This window comes from Capra hircus, chromosome 7 (genome assembly GCF_001704415.2).
Source record: "Capra hircus breed San Clemente chromosome 7, ASM170441v1, whole genome shotgun sequence".
Classification (NCBI taxonomy): domain Eukaryota; kingdom Metazoa; phylum Chordata; class Mammalia; order Artiodactyla; family Bovidae; genus Capra; species Capra hircus.
In genome coordinates this window covers 39,848,998-39,867,018 of record NC_030814.1, presented here as the reverse complement: position 1 = coordinate 39,867,018, position 18,021 = coordinate 39,848,998, and positions in this window count along the sequence as shown.

Here is an 18,021-nt window from a genome sequence, read left to right as displayed (position 1 = left end):
ATACCACATCTTCTTGATCCATTCATCTGCTGATGGACACTTCCATATCTTGACTAATGTAAACAATGCTGAAGACTGGGATGCATGAATCTTTTTGAATTGGTGTTTTCATTTGCTTTGGATATATACCCAGCAGTGGAATTGCTGGGTCACATGGTAGGTCGACTTTGAGGTTTTAAGGAACCTCCATACTGTTTTCCATAGTAACATCACCAATTTAGAATCCCACCAACTGCGAACCAATATTCCTTTTGCTCCACATCCTTGCCAACGTGTGGAACCTAAAAAATAAAACAAACCAATGTATATAACAAAACAGAAACAGACTGACAGATACAGAGAGCAAACTAGTGGGTACCAGTGGGAAGAGGGAAGGGGAGAGGGAAGAGATAGGGGTTGAGGATTAAGACAAGTTACTATATATCAAGTAAACAACAAGGATATATTTCACAGCACAGGGAAATACAGCCACTATTTCGTAATGACTTTAAATGGAGTATGATCTATAAAAGTACTGAGTCATTACGTGATTGCTGGGCTGCAACCAGCAGGCATGCAAGGCCCGTACTCGCCCAGGTCTGAGATGGAAGAGAGCCAGGAAACCACGAGAGAGACATAAATGATTTAGTAAATAGGGCAGGGGTCCCCAAATCCAGGCCGAGGACTCATAGAAACCAGGCCCAACAGCAGGAGGTAAGCAGCGATCTGCCGCTCCCCATCCCCCCAACTCCTCTCAACCATCACCGCCCTCCCACCCCAGTCCATGGAAAAACTGTGTTCCAGGAAATCAGTCCCAGGTGCCAAAAAGGTTGGCGACCACTGAGATAAGGGATCTTACACATCCAAAGCAAAAGGGTCGTGGAGCCACACCGCATAATGGCAGACAGCAGGCAGAACATAGGAACAAGCTTCGCTACGCAGGAGACAATGAGGCTGCCATTTGCAGGGGGAAGTGACGTCAGGCTGGTTCATCAGTTACCGAAGAAACCGGCAGCTGGGTTACATTCGTTTTAGCCTCTCAGATTAACGATCATCAGGCCGCGCTTCCCTTTCATAAGCTAGCAGGTGGAACTGTTTTGGCTTAAGGGTTAGAACAGTCACTAGCTGGAGCTGGGGGCAATATATAAACTAATGTAGTACATTGTAAATCAACTAGTTCAATGGACATGAACTTGGGCAAACCCTTGGAGATGGTGAGGGACAGGGAAACCTGGCCTGTGGCAGTCCATATAGTCTTGAAAAGCAGGATACGACCTGGCAACTCAACAACAACAAATCAACTACACATCAGTTAAAATTTTAATTATTTTTTTAAAAAGACAATGGTCTGGCATCTTCAAAGTATCAAAAGGAAATAACTGCCACCATAAAATTCTACTAATACACCCCTTGAGGGACAATTTAAACCTGAATTTTTCACCATCAGATTCTCACTATGGGAGCTCTGTTGATATGCTTCAAGCAGAAAGACAATGATATTAAAAAAAAAAAAATTGATCCAAGATGCAAGAAAGTTTGTGGAACCAAGAAAGTAGAGAATGTGGTTAAATAAAATAAGTATCAGCTGTACAAAATGGTAATGAAACTTTCTAGTGGGGGTAAAGCGAGATTGGCAAAGTATTAGACAACAAAAGCGTAAGACTTGGAGGCGGGGAAATGAAGAAATGATAAGAAAGGTCCTTGTTGGTAGTCTTTTATGTTCATTATCTGTCCAAGAAAAGGTAATGTTTCTGATGACTTCTAGACCTGGGTAGGATAATTAGGCAGCTTGTAATTTCTAAGGTGTATTAGATTCGTAGGACTGACATAACAAACCACCACAAACCGAGTGACTTAAAACAATAGACATTTATTCTCTCACAGTTCTGAAGCGTGCATGCTGTGCTAAGTCTCCTCAGTCGTGTCTGGCTCTTTGTGACCCTGTGGACCGTAGCCCTCCAGGCTCCTCTGTCCATGGGATTTCCCAGCAAGAATACTGGAGTGGGTGACACGCCCTCCTCCAGGAGATCTTCCTGGCCCAGGGATTGAACCCACATCTCTTACATTCCTGCATTAGCAAGTGAGTTCTGCACCACTAGCGCCACCTAAGAAGTTGCGCTGAAGGGTAGAAATCCAAAATTAAGGTGATGGCAGGCCCAGTGTCTTTCTGAAGACTCTAGGGAAGAATCCATCTTTTCATAGCCCAGGCTTCACAGAGCCATCTTCCTCCTATCATCCTTCCTTCCTCCTGTCATCTTTTTTGTTAGTCGGTTTGTTTGTTTTTTATCTTTTGGCTTCACCATGAGGTATGTGGGATCTTAGTTTCCCATCCAGGAATCAAACCTGCACCCCCTGCGTTGGCAGGGCAGAGTGTTAACCCCTGGACAGCCAGGGAAGTCCCTCTCATCTCTTTTTATAACACCAATCATATTGGAGTAGGGTCCACCCTGATGACCTCACCTTAATTTGGTTACATCTTCAATACCTTATTTCCAAATTAGACCACATTCATAAGTATCAATAGCTATGACTTCACTAAATCCTTTGGATTTGGAGCAGGGACACAATTCAACCCAATAAATAACATAAGAACAAACATAGTAGAACTAGGGTGTTACTTCCAAGCTAGTAGAAGAAGTGAACTGGATAATTATGAATACTCAAAATTAAAAATAATATAATGATATTATTATTATATAATAGCCTGCAGGATTATATTATATTATATTATATTATATTATATTATATAGCCTGCAGGACCACTGCAGGCTAATCTTATTAATGAACACAGACGTTTTTATTTTTTAAAAATATTAATAAATTGAATTTACAATATATACAAAGATTTTAAGGTTGATGCAGCATAATAAGGGGCTTCTCTGGTAACTCAGAATGGAAAGAATCTGCCTGCAATGCAGAAAACCTGGGTTCCATCCCTGGGTTGGGAAGATCCCTTGGAGAAGGGCATGGCAACCCACTCCAATATTCTTGCCTGGAGAATCCCACTGATGGAGAAGTCTAGCGAGCTACAGTCCATGGGGTCACAAAGAGCTGGACACAACTAAGTGACTAAGTACTCACACATGCAGCATAATAAAAATGAAGTAATATAATTCACCTCATTAATAGATTAAAAAAGAAAAGTCTTGTATCAGAGAAAGTAGCGTTTGATACAGATAATTAATGGCACCTACCTCCCAGGGTTATAGTGATGATAAAATGAATCTATATCGAGCAATTTTACAGTGCCTGGCACATAGCCAACATTCAATAGATTGTTACTATTACTAGTATTTATAAACTTTAACTGCATTTCACACACATACACAGAAGACATTCAAATGACCAATACATACACAAAAAAGTACTCACCCTTATTAGGATTCAGGCAAATACAAAATAAAACCTAAATAAGATATCACTATACCCATCAAATTGGCAGAAGTTTAAAAGCCTGACCATACTGAGTGCTGCTTAATATATATAGGAGCTTTCATACACTGCTAATGATTACAACCACCTTGGAAAGCAGTCTGGCATTATCTACAAAATCTTTTCCTCTGTAATCCAGAAATTCCACTGCTAAGCATATACTCTACAGAAGTGCATGTTAAATCAACCCAACACTTCAGTTATAAATCCCACTTGGTCATAGTGTATGAAAGCGAAAGTGTTAGTACAGCCACTATAGAGAACAGAATGGCAGTTTCTTAAAAACTAAAAATAGAACTACCATATGACCCAGCAATCCCTCTCCTGGGCACATATCTGGAGAAAACTACAATTCAACATATATATGCACCCCACTGTTCATTACACACTATTTACAATAGCCAAGATATGGAAGCAACCTAAATGTCCATCAACGAGAAATGGATAAAGATGTGGTGCATGTTCACAATGTAACATCACTCAGCCATAAAAAGAATAAAATACTGCCATTTGCATGGATGGACCTAGAGATTGTCATACTGAGTGAAGTAAGCCACAGAAAGACAAATATCATGTGTTATCACTTAAATGTGAAATCTAAAAAAGGGGAGGTACAAATGAACTTATTTACAGAAGTACAGTCATTGATGTAGGAAATAAACTTATGATTTCTGGGGGAATGGAGGGGGGATAAATTGGGAGATTGGGACTGCCGCATACATACCACTATATATAAAATAGATAATTAATAAGAACCTAGGGTATCATACAGGGAGCTATACTCAATAGTCTGTAATGATATATATGGGAAAACATTCTAAAAAAGAATAAATATATGTATATGTATAACTAATATACTTTGCTGTACACTCAAAACTAACACAACATTGTAAATCAACAATACTCTGATAAAAGTACATATGTATGTTAAAAACCTATCAAATACTACACTTTAAAGATGTAGAGTTTATTACACATAAATTATACCTTGACAAACATTTTTAAGATAGTTCAAGATAAAAAAAAAAATCTACCTGCCCCACTCTTTTGAGAGAATAGGTTTGGTAACCCTTTATTAACTCAAAGAACCTCATCAAGTGGTACGTGAAGAGCCATCATAGCCCACGTCACCAGAAGTGAAGTCTCTCTCTTATGAGGTTAGTGAACACAGGTTTTCTGGCCATTCCTCCTTTCTAACAGAACAGCCTCTAATTTTCCTGGAGGGGAATTATCTCTTCCCTGTTGTGACACCCTTGACTTAACAGTAACTCTGAACACAGGAATTCCCTAACAGTCCAGTAGTTAGGACTCTGAGCTTCTGTTGCAGGAAACCCAGGTTCAATCCCTGGTCAGGGAATTAAGATCCCACAAGCTGCATGGCATGGCCAAAAAAAGCCAACCTTGAACAAAAGTGGTCACATCATGACCTGAGACGAGCCCAGTGGACCCTGTCCCCCTGAACTCCTTCTCTGTGGGGTACAGGGTTGGAGTCTGGGAGACGATGCAAAGCTGACCCCCCTTAGCCGTTGTTTCAGTGGCATCCTTTTCATTTCTGTGTAGAAGGGATGGGGGTAGTAATCTGGTGGAGGGTAGGATTTGGGGGACAACTTTGACCTACTTTTACATAGCATTTTGAATAAACATAAGGAATCTCAAGTGCCCTGACTAAGAACTGGGGTGGAGAGCAGTTTAAAGCTCCCCTGAACAAAGGAGTCACCAGTAACTCCTAAAGACACTGCCTGGTACCTAGATTCCCCAGCGTCCGTATGGTTTCTGAGCCACCCTTTATTAATATGATAAACACCCTTTTTGGTGCAACTTGCCCAAAATTGGTTTCTACTACTCGAGCTACAGAAGGCTGATAGGGTGAGGACCTGGGCACCAGATGGGATAAGTAGATCTTTAAAGCCTCTTTCGATGCTGTGGTACTAAGATAAGCACAAATATAATTAGGCCTCTCTCATAGGAAGGAATCAATAGTTATAGATGTGCTGGGAAGACAATACTTAGCTCAGTATCTCAAACAGACATGCTGGCTCTAGACACTTTAAAACAATGAACCAAAGTATAATTTGTAGCTCTAAGGACACACTGGGGATATAGTTCCAGAAATGGGCTCAAAGTACACTTACTAGTGATCTTCAAAACCTTGGAAGGAGATTCTGCCAGAATACCATCATCCATTAAGACTGATGTCAACACAGAATAAAACAATTGAGTGAATGTTGGAGGAGGAAGCTGGGGGCAGGAATCTGTAAACATCAAGAGGATAATGGAATCATAAGCATTCATCAGCAGAAATAAATGAGTTTAGAGGAAACCTGAATAATTCCTTAGCAAGTCTCAAGCAGGTCTCTGACCAGAAGAAATCATGTTTTGTATATCTCATGAAATCTTTAATATCTACTCACCTGGGTTTGAATCTCAGCAGAGTCACAGCGATGAATACTGAAAAAAGAGAAAATCAGGGGCTTCGCACACTGAATTGGGGTGGGTGGTAAGAATATAGTTTTATAGAATTTGGTACAGAAAAAGTTTCTATTGATTCAAAATCAACCTTTTATGAAAATTTCTTCTGAAAAGGTCTCTATCTAGTTTTTTGTTTTTTGTTTTTACAGGTAGGAACAGTGTTTCATGCAAGAGAAAAAGCATTATAAGCATTCTGTTTTGGTGAACATGGAAAATGAATTCTCAGATTTGGGGCTTCTAATGGCAAATTAAATCCATCTCACCAAGAAAAGAAAATGAGAAAAAAAATAACTTTTATACTGTGGGAAATAACTGGTGTGCTGATCTTTTTGAATCTCCTGATTTCTTCACCTTGTCATGGTTTTCCTTAATGGCGACACAGGTTTAAGAAAATAAAACCCATCTGATAGAAGTTCTTTGTCTTTCCCCTTTTAAATTATTTAGTAACATTGGGTAGCTAAGAAATTGTTTCTGCTCCTACAAAAAACCCCTATGCTAATTGTGGCCTGAAAAATCAGTAATTATAACAGATTATACAAAGCAGGAACGGCTACACTAACGTTAGGGAGGAAAGGGTGCAATTATGTGGCTCAGCCTAAGACATCTTCACTCTGAATCTCTGTGAAGAATGAAGAAAAAAAGCTCCACACCAAAATTGAAGGGGACCAGTTTTCTGATTGTGTCCTAGGGGATTTGGATAAAGCTCAAGCAATTTGAAGCATACCCTCAGGTTGTACTCAGCAGAATTCCTGACCTCTGCCACATCCTATCTATCATAAGCCTTTATCAGGAGAAGATGCCAAATCACAAGCCATTTGGTGGCATATAATTGCTTCGACATTGACAGCAGAAGGGTATATATCATCTCCTATGTTAAAAGGGGAGTGAGTGTTTTAAATGGAAGAAGACTGAATATAAAAGCAAATTTAAATAAACACAAAAGAGAAGCTAAACCAATGCTAAACTGAAAGGGATATCAAAATAAAATGAAAGCTTAAATATGGACTGAAGAAAACAATTAATAATGTATGATTTCTAATGACACTTACTGATCTATTAGAAATGTTGAAGAAGCAAGAATTAAGAAAGAAACGGAAGAAGAAAGGAAGAAAGGAGGAATAGAGAAAATAATATGACTTAGAAAAGCTTATGAGAGCATGGAACTGATTTTATATATGTGAAGCTTTGTGGTTGGTTTTGTGGATACAGAATTAAATAATACTAAACTGTACAGAAAGGTCTTCTAAGTCTCTATTTTTTCACTTATGTCACGAGGAACATCTGTGGGCAGTCTGTCTTCATCTTTAACACCTTCAAACCTTCCTTTGAAGAGGAAAAACAGAACAGGCCGCAAACTCTGAGCCTTTGGTTGATGACAGCATCCAACTCAAATTTAATTACATTGTTATTTTTAGTGTATTTATTTTTGTGGTTACCCTCTATCTATGGCAAGTGAACTGGTTTCCATTTGTGATCGGCCTGTAATTTTTTTTCTTTACTTGCATTTATAAAAACAGAGTCAACTTAAAGACAAACATCAGACAGATGAGAGTACAAGGTGAAGAAAAGAAAACCAGTGTGGGTCCAGCGTGGGTTAGGCAAAAACCTTGTAAGAGGCACAAGTGATTTTAGTTAAGAAAATATCAATGTAAAATCATAGACTGTCAGAGCTAGAGGAGGCTAAGAGCAGACAATCTGAATCCCCTCTCCTTGTAAAAGCCCCAAAGACAGGGCAGAAATAGCCAGAGAATGGACAGTATAGCCTGCAGCAGCAAAGACGATCTTGAATCTAAGCTTGCTACCTCCTCCTCCAGTGCTATACTGTTGTTTAACTTGTAGGCCTCTCCAAAGCTATATGTGGTGGAACTGGCTAAACGTGTCTAGTCCACAAGGATGTCAGAATACAGGAAGCAGGCGACAAAGGAATTTATAGTCTTTATTAACACGGATAAAATTTGTGCAACTTGAAGAACCACAGTGACATCTAGTGGTTCTCATTGATAATGCAACTTTCAATGCAATTCGCGGTTTAAACAAGCTTGTCATTAAAAAGCAAATATTTTTTTGTAGACTATCCTCCTTTGGGATTTGTCTGCTCTCTCATAAGTAGAATTAATTTTTAATGGGAATATCACATACATGAAGTTGTGCCTTCCTTAATGCATCATACCGAAAGGCACATGGAGATGGTTTGTTCCAACGTTGGTGAATATTAACTTTGACGATTTGGTTTACCCACTGGAAAGTTACTGTCTGTTTCTTTCTAATTAATAAATGAGTTATAAAGTGATATTTTGAGGCCATATAAATATCTTTTTCCTTTTCAAACTTTTTTTTTAATATATGCACACGGTTTTATATATAATGCAGCATCACACCATGTAGGGCATTTACTCTTATTTTATACATTCAGATATGTTTGAAACACTTCTTAAGGCTACAAAACAGAACATAGAAAAATAAACAGGAATATATTCAACACTTACAAAAAGTGATATGATAAAGAATATAAAGTACTATTTTCCTTTCAACACTTCAAAAGATGTATATATACTTTTTTTTTACAAGTAACATCACAAATAATCACATCTTCACATGCTTTAAGTATTATTTGTACTCAGTGTAAGGCTTTCCACTTTAATCCACTAGTTTTAGTATTCATTGGTGATTCTTGCCTGAGTTCATTATTACTCATAAGGGTTCAGTTCCGTTCACTTCAGTTCGGTCGCTCAGTCTTGTCCGACTCTTTGCGACCCCATGAATCGCAGCATGCCAGGCCTCCCTGTCCAGCACCATCTCCTGGAGTTCACTCAGACTCGTGTCCATCGAGTCCGTGATGCCATCCAGCCATCTCATCCTCTGTCGTCCCCTTCTCCTCCTGCCCCCAATCCCTCCCAGCATCAAAGTCTTTTCCAATGAGTCAACTCTTCGCATGAGGTGGCCAAAGTACTGGAGTTTCAGCTTTAGCATCATTCCTTCCAAAGAAATCCCAGGGTTGATCGCCTTCAGAATGGACTGGTTGGATCTTGCAGTCCAAGGGACTCTCAAGAGTCTTCTGCAACACCACAGTTCCAAAGCATCAATTCTTCAGCGCTCAGCCTTCTTCACAATCCAATTCTCACATCCAAACATGACCACAGGAAAAACCATAGCCTTGACTAGACGGATCTAAGTCGGCAAAGTAATGTCTCTGCTTTTGAATATGCTATCTAGGTTGGTCATAACTTTTCTTCCAAGGAGTAAGCGTCTTTTAATTTCATGGCTGCAATCACCATCTGCAGTGATTTTGGAGCCCCCAAAAATAAAGTCTGACACTGTTTCCACTGTTTCCCCGTCTCTTTGCCATGAAGTGATGGGACCGGATACCACGATCTTCGTTTCCTGAATGTTGAGCTTTAAGCCAACTTTTTCGCTCTCCTCTTTCACTTTCATCAAGAGGCTCTTTAGCTCCTCTTCACTTTCTGCCATAAGGGTGGTGTCATCTGCATATCTGAGGTAATTTCATAATTCTGTTATTCCTTCTTACGTCTGTTTTAATTATTTTACTGAAAGAAGTTATTTTCCTATTTTCTTATTTATTTATGTTTATATTTATTTCTTAGTATGGGCTCATGAGTTTTTACATCATCTATACTCATGAGTTTTGACATCATCTATCATCTATACAAGAGGTTATAAATAGTCAATATGGCTACCATGTTGGACAGTGCAGACACAAAAAATTTCATTAGGTTCCCAACTAACTATGCTGTTTCTTGCCTCTGGGACTTTACCCTTATTGTTGCCTCTCATGTGAAGACCTATTCCCAATGGATTATAGATCATGAAATAATTCATGAGTATGTTCGTGTATGCATTATATGTGCTAAGTCGCTATAGTCGTGCCTGACTCTTTGCAAAACTATGGTCTGTAGCCCACCAGGTTCCTCTGTCCATGGGATTCTCCAGGCAAGAATACTGGTGTGGGTTGCCATGCCCTCCTCCAAGGAATCTTCCTGACCCAGGAATCAAGCCAGTGTCTCTCATGTCTGCTGCACTGGCAAGCAGGTTCTTTACCGCTAGTGCCACTTGAGAAGCCCATGCATGGTATGAATGGTGTACAATACATTAGATATGTTGTAGATTGTATATTCATGGTATCTATTATAAATCATAGTGTTTACTATATGCAATCTATAATCTATTGCTATTGTTATGAAAGTCAAAAAAGTAAAAGAAACTGCTGCAAATTAAGGAGACTGAAGAACTATGATGGCTCAATGCAAAGTCCAATTCCAGATGCAGTTCAGCTATAAAAGACATTTTGGGATAATTGATGAAATTTAAATAATCTTATAAATCACTTAGTGTGGATTAAATGATGGTACCATAAGTGTGTTAAATTCTGTCTTGATCATTTTACTGTGATTATGTGAGAAAACATCCTTGTCTTAGGAAATATACTTCACAATATTTAGGGGTAAGTCAACATTACATCTGCAGCTTATTTTTAAGTGGTTCAAAAATCAATCAATTAATTAATATTACGTGTGCATTGAGATAGAAAATGATAAACAAATGTGGCAAAGTGTGAACAATTGGTGAATCTCATTGAAGGGTACCCAGAGACTCTTTGTACTATTCTAGCAACTTTTCTGTAAGTCTAAAATTTTTGTCAAACTAGCAGTGACAAAAAGGGTAAAATAAGGTTTTAAGGAAGTTTTTAAAATTTTTTATTTATTTGATTTTGGCTATGCTTGGGTCCTCATTTCAGGCTTTTTCTCTGGTTGTGGCAAGCAGGAACTTTGTTGCCATATGTGGGCTTCTCATTGAGATGGCTTCTCTTGCCGTGGAGACATTATAAGTGGACATGCAGGCTTCAGTAATTTCCGTGGGTGGACTCCAGTAGCTGCGGTTCCTGGGCTCTAGAGCATAGGCTCAGGAATTATGGAGCATGGGCTTAGTTGCTTCTCGGCATGTGGGATCTTCCCCAACCAGGGATGAAACGCAGGTCTCCTACACTGGCAGGTGGATTCTTCACCAGTGAGCCACCAGGGAAGCCCTTAAAGAATGTTTATGTCTTGTTTATTAATAAGTGAACAAAAAAAGAGAGCAAAATAAACACAGATTTGCACTACAGGCTTGAAAATGTCAAAATCTCAGTCTTCTTTCCACTGCTGCTTATAGTTTGAAAGCTGCCTGCTTTTCTATTAGGGAATTATCTTGCCAGTCAAGGAAATCTATTATAAATTACTAGTTTAAATTCTCCAGATGTCTGAAGAATCCCTCAAAAACACACACATTTTATAAAAGCTCATACACTTAATATCATCATGTAAAAAAGATGTTTATCCAGATTTTATCCAACCAACCAGCTGTGATTACTCTTAATTTGGAATAGAAGAAGTTGGCTATGAAAAAAATTGCTCTGAAATATAAATATCCCCATCTTAAAAGGAACAGAAAATGAATACTGGTGAGGATACAGTCATAGCGAGTGATTTACTGGGTTTGGGGGGAAGTTGATGTGAACATTGTATAAAAATAAAAAATTAATTTTGGGCTTTGTAACTAAACAGTCATGGGTTAGAACTGCAGTTCTAGAACTTACTAGCTGTGTGGTAAGATGGGATAATGTTTGGGACTGTATTTCTACAACACCTTACACAGAACTGAGAAAATATCAGTTGTCCATAATAAAGAACACAGGTGGTATTTGATGGAGATCATCTGTAAGCTTCTGAACAAATGAAACCTCCAAAGCACCCAACACAAAGAAGTGTCTAGGAAGTAGGCCTTGAGATGTCTTCCTTATCACCTCCACTGATTTTAAGGATAAGAATAAAAAATTCTAAAAGCATGTGTCTGTGTACAGGCATGCGCCATAATGTACTAGTTAAGCAGATTCTGAAGCCAGCTGCCTATGTTCAAATACTTAGCACTTTGAACTCTGAGCAGATAACTGGACTCTCTGTGCCTCAGTTTCATCATCTGGAAAATGGGGATAATAGTACCTACCTCAACAGATGGGTGTAAGGAGTTAAGGAGTTTGTTTCATGTAAAGGGATTAAAACAGAATCTTACAGAGGGCAAGAGTTAGCCATTATTTTGTTGGAGAATATGAGAGAAAAAGGACGTAGTGCTACTTAGGGATAAACGTGTCAGGTATTTAGAAAACATGGAGCATGAGCTCAATTAAATAGAAAGCAGGTATTCATAAGGACTTGGGTGACAAACCTGAAGGGGAAAGAGAGGGGATTCAGTTCCCTGCTTCTCAGAACCTATCTGCTGCTGCTGCTGCTGCTGCTGCTGCGTCGCTTCAGTCATGTTCGACTCTGTGAGACCCCATAGACGGCAGCCCACCAGGCTCCCCCATCCCTGGGATTCTCCAGGCAAGAACACTGGAGTGGGCTGCCATTTCCTTCTCCAATGCATGAAAGTTTAAAGTGAAAGTGAAGTCGCTCAGTCGTGTCCAACTCTTAGCGACCCCATGGACTGCAGCCCACCAGGCTCCTCCGTCCATGGGATCTTCCAGGCAAGAGTACTAGAGTGGGGTGCCATTGCCTTCTCCACAGAACCTATCTAAGTCTCTTTAAATCCAAGGCAGGTGGGAAAGCAGGTATAACACAGAGAGCTCAACTCAGTGCTCTGTGATGACCTAGAGGGCTGGGATAGGAGGAGAGTGGGAGGGAGGTTCATGAGGGAAGGGATATATGTATACTTATAGCTGATTCACACTGTTGTACAGCAGGAACCAACACCACATATAAAGCCTTATCCTCCAATTACAAATAAATTTAAATAAATAACTACAAGGCAGTAGCCACTAAAAGGATTGGGTGGTTCAGTGAAGTGGTTGTGCACACACGGATCTTCTTACCCCCATCCTGGGCATGGTTAGCAGGGGACTGTCAACATCCGCCTCCTATGATGTACATGGCGTGTTATCAATTGTGCCTCCACAGTGGACCCTAAAGACATCACACAGCACCTGAGCCCCCTGAACAGCCACCACCTCTCTCTTCAGAGTATAATGTAAAATGTGTGCATCTAACGAAGCAAAATGTTATCTTGTGTTACCAAACTTTGTGGCCCAGGAAGTGTCTGTTCCATATTTTGGTAAAAGGACTTTTAACTTTACCATCTGTGTGAACCACTGGGTAAGCCCCAAATAACACTGCTTTCTGTCTCTTATATACAAGTATCTTCTTGCCAAATGACCAAGTGTCCTTTGGCTGTTGCTTCCCACCCTAGACACAAATGCATTTCTTAGATATCATCTCTGAGCTATTACTTGCTTTTTTTTTTTTTTTTCCTTAAATGTGAAAGAAATGACAAAACCTAAACCCCTAAGAGCCTAGGAGGTAAAGGCTGGCTGTGGTATGAGATAACAGATTGAAAGTTTTAAATGTTCTTATGATACAAAGTAACTCAGCTAAGTGGCTTCCTTCCCCTCACTTGTATTTGAGAAGCCCAAAACATTTGGTTTTAACAAACGTAAGACACTGTGCTTCATTTAGGGAGGAGTTTCAGGGTAATTTAGGGAAGGCTTTGGAAAAGATTTATTAAACAACTAGAGAGAAGACAGAAGACGTTTATACCTATCTATCCTTCATGTGTTGTCCCTCTGAGCGATGTAATACTTATCTTGGGAAGGAAGCAGTTTTATTTCAAATGTAAACCCAGACCTGACTCCCAGTCTCAAATATTTCCCATTTGTTCTTATAAACAGTGTGATCACAGGGTCTGCATGATTTGTGGTTCTAACTTCATGGACAGCACTTTCCAAACAACTAGTACAAGGACAGTTTATAGCCAGCAGCTTCCAACTTTCACGTCTTGACGAACTGTGGCTTGCCACGTATTAAGATTTATCCTGGGACTTCCCTGGTGGTCCAGTGGTTAAGAATCTGCCTGCCAATACAGGGGACATGGGTTCAATCCTGGTCGATCCCTGGTCCCACATGCCTCTGGGCCACTAAGCCCACGCACCGTAGGTACTGAAGCTGCGCCCTAGTGCCCGGGAGCTACAGCTGCTGACCCCACACACCCTAGAGCCCATACTCTACAAGAGAAACCAGTGCAATGAGAAGCCCGCACACTGCAGCTGCAGAGTAACCCCTGCTTGCGGCAACTAGAGAAAGCCCGCACAAAGACACAAAGCAGCCAGAAATAAATAAACTTGTAAAATCTTTAAAAAGCAGTGCTTAATTTAAAAAAGATTTATCCTGCACCCCAACTTTTATTTATTCATTCTTTTCCCTTTCAAAGCAATTCACCAAAATTTTGATGTCACATTGATAGTTTTAAATTTTATCATACTCCTGAAGTTCTCATTCTTTCATCTCTTCATCAAAGTTTACATATAATACCTGCAAATGTAATGAAACAACTCTTATGAATGCAACATAACAGATATGGATATTTGGATATTGTTTTGTGGTGAGCAGGTATGATAGAAAGAGCCTCAGACTGAAATTCAAGAGATCCAAATAATATTTCCGGCTTTGCCATCCACTGTGTGGGCTTAGACAGGTTGGTTAGTTTTCTCTCTTATAAAATAGGAAAAATGATCGAAATCTCTGAAGGCTGGTTTACCTCCAAAAATTCTATGGTTCTTTAATTCTGTATGCTTGTGGGAAAGAAACTGATGATGTTTTACCTTAAATATAAATAGTTCCAGACATTTCTGGGTGGTTAGTCAACCAAAGTGGTTGGTAGCCTAGGTCAGCTCTCACGCGTGCACCTGTGCTGACTTGCCCGCCAGACTTTATTGCTTCACTGCAGAAGCCCCGTGGGCTGTTATATCGGCTGTGAGCCTTAACCACAAGTGTTCCTCAGAGACAAACGTCTTCATGTCTAGTTCTTCTCTAAGAATCTTCTTCTGTAGAAGCAGCGGTTCCAAAAACAAGGGACGCCCCCCCCCCCACACACACACACACTCACCAAAAGAGCAGGAATATTTGCTCCAGATCAACAGTTCTCATCTTCCAATGGGATCAGAATTATCTGTAAAATTTGTAAAAAGGTAACTACTCAGACTCCATCCCAAACCTACCCAATCAGAAGCTATGGCATGGGCCCGGGCACTTACATTTTTCATAAGCTTTCCACCTGCTTCTAATGCCTGACAAAGATGGAGAGACACTATAAAAATTTGGTGGTATCAACAATGCAAAATTCAGATGTAGATCCAAACTCAGAATACATTCCAGTGAAACACTTTTCTTATTGACTAATGTAATTAAAGAAAAATGAAAATGCAGATTCTACACTGTCACAAATGAACTCCAGATTTATCCTGATTCTTTGAAAAATGCAGAATATTTGCACTGTGTGATTTTCTTAAAGAAGCCAAACTTGCCCAGTCATCACAGCATCTCTCATGTGAACAGAGGGGTTTGATGATTACAATCTAATTTTCTAGAGCAGGTAGTGGTGGAGAGAGTATCTGGGGTGGATTAGAAAGCCCACTTGACCCACCTCAGCTTCTGACAACTGCTGCCAGGTGGGAATGTGTAACCCCAGATGGCCAGTTCTTCCAATTTTCCAAAAGAAGCTAGAAATTGAATTTATATGTATAGTCTTGTCATTTTTAAAATGATTGGCAAATAATTCAAATGCTTTCTTAAAACATTATCTAAAAATGCACCATTGTGGCCCAACAATAACAGAAAAAGCAAAATTCATCAGCGCAGATTTCACCTGAATATCTAAAGTTCTGTCTTACAAGTTCTGAGTTCTATATCTGAATTCAGTTAATCAAAAGTTATTATCTGGCAGAAATTACTTCTAGCAGACACATAATGTAATGCTCTCTGCCGCTAGAACAGAATTCTCTGCCATTTTTTAGCTACGGGGCTTATACAGGTGCTACTTACTAAGTTCCTTTGTTCACTCAGTAGGTATGGCGAGGCTCTTGTGCTGTGCCAGGCACTGAGAATACAGTGGTCAACCAAACCTTAAAGTTTAATACTTGGCACATCACATTAAAAAAAAATGCATGAAGCTTACCACTCCATCAGTGGCAAAGATTAAAAATACAGACGGGCAAAATTTTAAGAGCAGAATGATGATTCTTTCAGATGCGGTTGAAAACCAGAAAAAAACAAAGACTGGCCAACAATCACACAGCTTGAAATGGAGTAAAAATTAAAGCCCGAGTGTCTGTCCTTACTGTAGGCTCCTCTCCCCGCTTCTGCTGCATACTTCCCTAGATCCAGGAGGGCTGATAAAGGATCATCAAAGGAAATTAGTAGGTTTAATGCCAACTGGAGAGATGGCTTCAGTTTGGCAAGTTGTCATTTGGAAAAGAATAGAATATTCCATCTAGAACTGACTCAGAATTTCATCTACATTCAAGGAGTTGATTATTTCCTGCAAGTCAGAGGCCATTCTCTCTTACCTTAGAATATATAACACAATAGCAATGCAAAGAGTTGATTATATCTATTTAGAAATAAAAGTTAAGGGTCAATGAGCTAACATTTATAAAAAACAGATTAGAAGAACAACACCAAGTTTAGTGTCAGTAAGAACAGGGGAGAGAAACGGGACACCAGGAATGTGGGTAACAACTGTCTTCACTGCAAACATCCTACCTTTTACTCTCAACCATACTGCAATCAAATGCCCAGTCTGCTGGAGGAAAGAAAGTGCTTCTCTGAGTGACCACAATCACTAGTTCTATAAACTGCTCTTCGTATTTTTTTTTATTATTTTCCAAGTAAGTACTACTTACAAATACAAGCCTATTTTTAAAGGGATATTCTCTACTTCAGAGGTGGGAGAAACAGGTGTGCCTTAACTGATAAATTACAAAATTGTTTGGAATGTATTTTAATTTCAGAAGCCTGAATGACAGGCAGTGGACTTCAAAAAGAGAAGTGAAAGAGACTCTTGGGTAGGCAGTGTTTGTCAATGCCCCTAGTTTTGCTATCACTGAATGTAAAGGCAACTTTGAAGAGACTAATTCCAAAAGTGAGATTATGGGTGACTTTTGTTCTTTTTAAATTCTTTGCTTTCCAAATAGTGTTGAAAAATGAGGAAACAGATTTTTTTAATCATGCAGCATTAAAAAAAAAAATCAAAACCTTATAATTAATTCCTGTTTTCAACTTGCCAGGATTCTAAAACTGGAAAAATTCTATTTTTATGAAAGCCAGAGAAGAAGCAACTAGAATGTACAACTTTTTCTTTAACATCCTCCCACCTCCCTAGCCCGGCCCATGATTTAGTAATACTTAAATCTCTGTAAGGTTCTTGTCCCTTTACCACAGGCAAAGAAAAAAGCTCTCCCAATTGAACCTGGAAACTGAAAATTTTTTCCTTCTCCATTAACCATTTCCATTCACAATTTGACATATGTCAAAACCTTCTGGGAAAGCAGTGTTTCCAACGTAAAAGGCTCATGAAAACAGGGCAAGTTCTTAAGAGAAAACACAGAAGACTTAATGAGTGATTTCAGGGACCCTCATGTTCAGCATTGGAAAACCAGGCCTCTAGAGACACACCATGCAAATAGCATGATTTAGACCATTAGGACAACAGTTGTACCAAAAAAAAAAAAAATGCAACACAAAGTGGAAATATGTGTTGATACCTAGTTTGAGAGTTTCTGTGTGTAGTACTAATTTTGATGTCAAAGTTCATAAGGTGATAACATCATTAAGAGAAGACAGATGAGTGGAAAGACATATACATTGTGTAAAAAACAATGGTAATCAAGCAGACAAGATCCATTTTCTCACTTAATCTGACCAAGGATCATAGAAGGGAAATTGAATCTAATTTTCTGGTTTTCTCCTCAGTATAGTACAATCTAGGTGGTTAAACTATATATCTTCTTCCTAAGTCAAATGTCTGGCTGTGCGCTGAAGACACATTTTAAAAATGACTGGAAAATAGAAATTTGAAATACGGATGGCATCACACAGTGCCACTGTCCCAGCATATTAGAACAAGGAACCAATTAAGTCAGAGAGGTTCTCAATGGGTATATTCTGAACCATTCACAGGTGTAGTCCCAAATCTTACGTAATGTGTAAATAAGAAATTAAGTGTTGCTTCAACCAAGGTGTGGCAGTTATCAGCACAACTGATGTCTTCTCTTTCCAGGCCCAGGAGGAAGACTGAACTTCCACAGTCTCGTGTGGCTGGGAC